Source organism: Scylla paramamosain, chromosome 14 (assembly GCF_035594125.1).
Source record: "Scylla paramamosain isolate STU-SP2022 chromosome 14, ASM3559412v1, whole genome shotgun sequence".
In the NCBI taxonomy this organism is placed as follows: Eukaryota; Metazoa; Arthropoda; class Malacostraca; order Decapoda; family Portunidae; genus Scylla; species Scylla paramamosain.
This window is the reverse complement of record NC_087164.1, coordinates 5,347,423-5,354,922: the sequence shown is the minus strand read 5'-3', so window position 1 is coordinate 5,354,922 and position 7,500 is coordinate 5,347,423. Positions and strand designations below refer to the sequence as shown.

General features: G+C 44.1%; 1 protein-coding gene across 2 annotated transcripts in view; it reads right to left on the bottom strand.

Annotated features, from left to right (window-relative positions):
- Positions 1-7,500, bottom strand: part of LOC135106789 (uncharacterized) — a 100,820-nt gene that overhangs the window by 93,172 nt on the left and 148 nt on the right. For both annotated transcript variants that reach the window (XM_064016096.1, XM_064016097.1), the window contains exon 1: positions 7,398-7,500. This exon is cut by the window's right edge and continues 148 nt beyond it. The gene's annotated coding sequence lies outside the window, so the exon portion shown is untranslated. The remainder of the gene's footprint in view (positions 1-7,397) is intronic.

Genomic DNA, 7,500 nt, shown 5'->3' with positions numbered 1-7,500 from the left:
GGTGATTGAAGTTGTATGAGCGTCCTTGTCAGAGACAGGCAGCAGGAAGTGGGGGAGTCGCATGCCATCAGGAGAGCAACGTGACGAGAGGCTTTGTTCAGACCCGACCCGAGCATCCACACCACGCCTCACTACCCTCTCCCCAAAACTGCCGCCACCTGGTCCCCTTCACATACTTCATAAACCGGTTGAATGTATCGAGGATGTCTAGATTAAAGTTGTGTTCATAATTGCATCTCAGTTTCTTGGGCATCACCTGATGAAGGTTTGTCTGAGACACTTCCTTGCCCCGGGTTATGCGCCTCCCGCCAAACCCACCCCTCACCCCACGACATGCCCCTGCCAGGCCAGCTAAGGATTAACTAACAAAGCCTGTGTGGTGTACTCTTGCCTTGGTTACGTCGCGGAAAGGAGAGAAAAATGGCTCCGGAAGATGCTGTCATCTGTTGACAAAATCAGACTCCGACGGAGATGGAAAATGTTATTTCCTGTTATTGTCCTTGAGCCTCACTGAAGACTTGTGACATCAGACACCCTTCTTAACACGACGATGCTCTCTCTCTCTCTCTCTCTCTCTCTCTCTCTCTCTCTCTCTCTCTCTCTCTCTCTCTCTCTCTCTCTCTCTCTCTCTCTCTCTCTCTCTCTCTCTCTCTCTCTCTCTCTCTCTCTCTCTCTCTCTCTCTCTCTCTCTCTCTCTCTCTCTCTCTCTCTCTCTCTCTCTCTCTCTCTCTCTCTCTCTCTCTCTCTCTCTCTCTCTCTCTCTCTCTCTCTCTCTCTCTCTCTCTCAGGCTCGTTAGCAAGCAACATTTATCGCAGCCTGTAGCCATCAGCCATGTGGTGGACTGCCTAAACGTGCCTGTGCTGCCTCTCGGCAAGGAGGAATGATACAAAACATCTTTTCTCATACAAAAGCATATATATATATATATATATATATATATATATATATATATATATATATATATATATATATATATATATATATATATATATATATATATATATATATATATATATATATATATATATATATATATATATATATATATATATATATATATATATATATTGCAGCAACGTTCACTAAAATCGTTACCATATGGAAAATAACGTGAATGCCGACCAAATTGAAGTATGGTGTCTCCTGATAAGAAAGAACTCATAAACAGCTGTGCTATCAACAGAAAACATCATTTTGGTAAGCAGAACGCGTTCGCAAGACATACACCATCTTGGTACAGTAATGAGACTCCTCCTCACCCCCCACGACTCCTGCTCCTCCTTCTCCTACTACTCCTCCTCCTCCTCCTCCTCCTCCTCCTGTTCATGCTGTCTCCTCTCCTCCAGCTTTGTTGCGCTACATGTCGTCTCTAATGGAACAGCAGCATCCTTGAGCCGGGGAGGGAGGGAGTCCTTATACCTATCACCTGCTCACCTGTCAACCGTCGCGCCCTCTCCCTCCCCCTCCCATCTCAGCTCCCTCTCATGGAACAATGTTACGGCGAGTAACGATAAGACAAAAAATACACAGAGGTAAAATAGTGCTATATTTAGAGACTTTGATATGACAATTTCGATGGAGGGCAGGGAAGTTTGTAAACAAGCGAAAAGCGAGACGATCAAAAGACCGAAATGCTGTGAAAAAAAAAAAAAAACAAAGACCTTCAGGGAAAATGTACAAAATCCCACTCGTTATTTCACTCTGAGGAAGAGCACCATTGTTGACATGAACTGAAGAATCTCCATTCCTGCAATGTGGCTTACTGTACCTCTTTACGTGCAAGTGTCTTGGCTCTTCTTAGCTATTTAAAGAGAGGTAATTCGACTAGACGCTGGGTAACTATACTGCACGTGAGGGAGCAGGACGGGAGGACGGTGAGAACTGATTGGATAAGTGATGCATGAAGAGGGGAGTAAGGAGAACTATAACATGGAGGAACAGCTGAAGAGTGAGAATATTCAACACGTGAAGGAAGATGGAAAATAAGTAGCCAAAGAGAGATAGAGATGAGTGACGAGTGAGGGAACAAATGAATAAAAAATATGGAAATTAAAAAAAAATATGAGTGAAGAACGAATTGTGTGAAGAACAAGGACATGATGAAGATTAAAAACCAACAAGGGAAAGCTGAAAAAGGGGCTTGAGCGGAATAAATGAGCATGATATAAGATGGGTGACGAGAGGTGAGGGAGAAGAATAGGTGCGCAAAAAGAACTGTGCACAAAAGAAACACTGTGTGCAGGGAAGCTTACGAAAAATTACTCTGAAGCTTATTGTTAGTTTACTAATAGGAAAAAAATAGAATATAAACATCCAATCAAAGAGCAATTAGGATGAGAAGCTTCCAAAGTACTCCATCAAAAACATAATTTGACTCCAACCTAAGTACGATTTAACAAAGAGAACACGGCATGCATTTCACCGGGCGGAGTCAGACCTCGCTGATCGGCAGGAAGCAACACACTCATGCTTCAGCACTCCGGGACAGAAAAAAAAAAAAAAATTTCCATGAACCGGGTTATTACTTACATTCTAGGAACACACACACACACACACAAACACACACACACACACACACACACACACACACACACACACACACACACACACTTATTACTGAAATTAGGTGTGCAGTGGTCAGTCGTGTTGATAATTAAAAAATAACAGTCGGTTTCATTTTGAATTTTTCAGTGCTGGACGAGGAACAAGATTTTTTTTTTCTTATTTTTATTTATTTTTTTTTCCCCCTCTCTTTCCCTCCTGGTGGTGAATCGTTTCACCGCTATCATGAAGCCTGCCTGCTTTAATCAAGGAGGCATATTTGCGAGGCTCACTGCGGCATGGCTAATTTAAGGCGAGCCACGAGCGAGCACCACAAGAATGCACACATAGTAATCAACAAGAGCGTCAAGCTGGTGTACAATTTCAGCTCCCAAAAGTTGATTTGTGGACCTTTCTGGACTCTGTATTTCTTATGTACTTCCTCCTGCCGCGGATGTGTTGTAATCGCGTCAGCCTCTCCTTGCAACATTTCCCTCACTTCACTCGTGTTATTGTGAGTTTTCTCGCCATCAGCTCTGCCATCGCTTGTTATTACATTTGTTTCTCCATTTTTTTCAACCTCGTGCTCCTCCGCATTCATGGCACTCTGTTTTTTCCATGATTTTTGACATTCCTCATCTGACGGTGCAATGATTTGTTCATGCATACTTTCCTCGATTCGCTCCTCTCTGGGTAGCGTCATGACCCACTGGATGGCAGCGTCTTCCCCAGCCAAGTGTAGGATGAACCTATCGGTGGACTGGTCTTTGGTGACCAGCTGCTCAATGAACTTCTCGACACTGACGAAAGAGATACGTTTCCCTTCCCGACGATGAGTCACATAAATCTTCACCTGAGCCTCTCTCGACCTCCTGTGTGACTTGAGCAGGCGGTGCAGATCCAAAGCTGCCACGCGGGAAATACAAGTGCACGGCAGGCAACTACCCCGGCGCTTCATCTTCCTGAAGTGGAAAGTGACCACCGGCACGAAGGTACACAGTCTCAACCAGCAGAAGAGGTGGTGTTTCACCACAGACAGCTTCACTTTCCGGGGAAACTCTGCGGTGTGCATAACGCACACGCCGTACACGACATTCTTCATTTCGCTATTAGTGGAAGTGGCGGCCTTCCCTGCATAGCTGTAGTACGTGTTCACTTATGACCAAAAATTATTTGTAAGATTATGCATATTTTGCACCCAGAGGCTTACCACTAGGCTCCAACCTTCTGCTAAACGCACCTCCTCTTGCACACCCACGCTGTCATCTCTACCGTCACTGGATATTACTGCCACACAAACTGGCAGCCAGGCCGCTTATCCCAGCCAGTTTCTCATGTATGGATGAGTACAATAGTGTACAGTATTCATAGGGAGACCGTTCCTAGAAATAACAGAATCTATAACACCCACTAACTCGAGCATACAATTAGAGATGAAGAAACAAAAATAATTTTAGTGATCTACTACTTTTTTTTTTCAGTAACTTTATAGATATAAAGAAAAGAAGGAAAAAAAGGATCAGCCACTGCCACTACATTTTTTCATCTCGTCCCACCATTTATTCCTTTCATGCCATCAATCTTGGTCCAGTGTTGTGTTCTGACGTTACTGCCCGGGCCAGTTGGTGAGCGTGGCGGAGTAGACTGCTCCCCCGGGCGTAAGAAGGTGGAATTTTTATTATATACGTAGTAAAGAACCGTCCACCAAGAACAACGTGGCAGAGAGAGAGAGAGAGAGAGAGAGAGAGAGAGAGAGAGAGAGAGAGAGAGAGAGAATATACACATATAAATCACGATAAATATATAGAACATTTTCAAGAGATGCAAACCACATATAGCAAATAGTGAAACTAGATTTTTATACGTGTGTGTGTGTGTGTGTGTGTGTGAAACCAAATAAAGTAATAAAGAATGTCGTTTAATAATAGTAATAGCAGTAATAATGTTGTTCTTGTTGTTGTTGCTGTTATAGAAGTACTGCTAGTAAGCGCAGTATCAGCAGCAGCAGCAGTAGTATCATCATCATCATTAGTAGTAGTAGTAGTAGTAGTAGTAGTAGTAGTAGTAGTAGTAGTAGTAGTAGTAGTAGCAGCAGCAGCAAGGCAGTAAGTAAATCGTAGGGTGGGTGAGCAGCGGCAACTCTCTCCCCACCCTGGGCCACAAGGTCAGGCGGCGGGCGGGACAGACGAAGGCACACGCACACACACACACACACACTAGCCTTACCTTTGTTTTGGATGGCTTTAATACTCTCTCTCTCTCTCTCTCTCTCTCTCTCTCTCTCTCTCTCTCTCTCTCTCTCTCTCTCTCCAAGCATCGTAACACACCGAGACATCGCATCATTCAAGGTCACACTTCAAGGAAAAGGTTACAAATATTTAGCTAAATACAACAAACCACCTAATGAAGGGTTGGTTGGTCTGCTCCAGTCTACCAGGTGAATATCTGGTTTCCTCCTTTCCTCCCTCCCCACTTATCTTCTATTGCTTTCCTCCTTTTCCTGTGTCTAAATGCACGCTACTTCCCTCCCTCCCTCCCATCCTTCCATTACTTTTCGACGCCGTCCTCCTCCTCTTCCTCCTTTTTCTCTTCTTTGCTGCCTATCTCTAACATTATATACTCTTTATGTATTCACCCTTCGCCTCCATCTCTTGTCCTACTTGCCACCTATTGTTCTACCTGCCACTCTTCTCTATCTTACTTTCCGTTACTGTCCTCTTCCTTCCCCCGACCTCCTCTCCATTTTATTGCCTCACCTTCAAAATATCCCCTATGCATTCATCTCCCGCCCCTCCCTCTCCATCTCTCGTCCTCTCTTATTGGTCTACATGCTACTCTCTACGCTCTTCCTCTCCTCACCGCCCATTCCTCCACCCCACGCACCCAATCTTGCCACCCCCTCCCCCTTGGGAAGAAATGCCTCGGGTAATCATCATGGTCCATTACCCCTCCAAGGACGGTTCGCGATGCCTCCCTCCCTTCTTCCTCTTCTCCTCTTCCTCCTCCTCCTCTTCCTCTAAGATTGCCTGCCTCCCATGATTATTTCAGGATGCTTCCTCCACGCGACTGAACAGTTAAGTGTCACGGTTATTAGGAGACGATTATGTTATTAAGAGTTTTCGTTCTCTCTCTCTCTCTCTCTCTCTCTCTCTCTCTCTCTCTCTCTCTCTCTCTCTCTCTCTCTCTCTCTCTCTCTCTCTCTCTCTCTCTCCTCTGATACCAAGTTGTTATATCAGCTCTATCTCAGCCCAGCCCAGCCCAGCCATCACCTTGTCTTGCTCGTCCATCACGTCAATATGGGCAGTGAATGACTCCATGAAAGTGTCATGCATAGATATCATATTTATGGATCATGATGCCTTTAGTCAGTTCATTTTTACCAAAACGCAATTAAGGAAAATAAATGAGTTTGAGTAATACCAATGGAAATCCAAAAAATAAATGCGAAACTAATAGTTTTCGGTAAAAGATTAAAAAGGAGAAGTATGTTAACTAATAACAGTTAAAGGTAACTGCTAATAATTTACCATGATTGTATTAATTTGGTTTTCCACGAGTATGGCTGTGAGGAAGAAGAGGCTGGAAACGGGCCCACACAGACCAATGGGGAACTAGTCTATGTAGTCTTAGGAGTTTAGATGCTGTGGATGTTATAAGTATTCTTGATAACGTTTACTTGCTTTTACTATCACTCAGGTCAAGAGAAAGGGGCCTCAATGTGTTCTCCCATGCAGATTAAGTGTTAGACCGACCCAGAAACACATCCCGGTGCAGTATTTGGAGAGGTAATAGCAAGCATACTAAACTGACATGGTTCGTTGTCGTAACTGCCGAGTCATCAGCGGGAGTGTGATGAAAAGGCAGCTCCGTGTAATTGCCTGATCACCAATTAATTTCATATAATTATAAGATGTAAAGGTACGGAGAATGTATTGTATAAATGTTTTTGCAAAGCTCAAAGCAACAAGGACCTCAAGAGCTCGCTGAGCAGGGACCCGTCATGTCAGGGCGCGTGAGCAAACACCAAAAAAAAATATAGTAAAGTTTACATTAACTGTCGGTCGCGTGGGTCCTCTCCGCTCATGTCAACAAAGCTCAGTCAGTGAGCCAACACAGCTGTCCTGTTATACCAGTGGAAGGCAGCTGCATGTCCTTACCAAATGCCACAATGGTGACGCCAAAACCCCGGGTGGTCAAACAACGAGAAATTTCAACGCGATAATAAGAAGCGACCTCAGTGGCCGTGCAGGTACTTTCTCTTGTGGAATCTTTGAACTCTGGAACTTATCATGCTCTTTTATGGCAGCGAATTTCCTATCATGGAAAACTTTCATACATACTGATTGAAGTATTTGTTTACAAGTTATATTGACCTTTTTTTCTCGCGTCCTGGCAAGTTATAGACAATTCAGATTATTAGAAAACCCGAGTTTTTGATCAGCGTACTTAAGAGAGAGAGAGAGAGAGAGAGAGAGAGAGAGAGAGAGAGAGAGAGAGAGAGAGAGAAGAGAGAGGATGGGAGAGAGGGAGATGACGACTTAGTATTGCACAGTAACATACTAATGGTGGCACGCACATCTTATGGATCTTAATGTCATAACTCACCCCAATCTGAGTCGCACACTTGATGAGTGAAGCAGCAAATATTTCCACCACATAGGTAGGGCTTGATGTGAAGCCTTTAGATGTCAGTTGCTTTATTCTGCACGACTGATATTGTCAGTTCTTCCTGCCCAGATCATAAACATACACAGAGAGAGAGAGAGAGAGAGAGAGAGAGAGAGAGAGAGATGAGGGACTGTCCCACTCGGTGAAGTAATATAGGTTACAGCGAGGCGGACACGAGCTTTCTTACCTTTCTTCCTCGAGTCGGTGCAGTCAAGAAACTTTTTCTTTTCAGACGTTACGTAAGTATTATTCCTCCGTGGTGTTTGTTTCGTGGCTGCAGCACTTAGGAA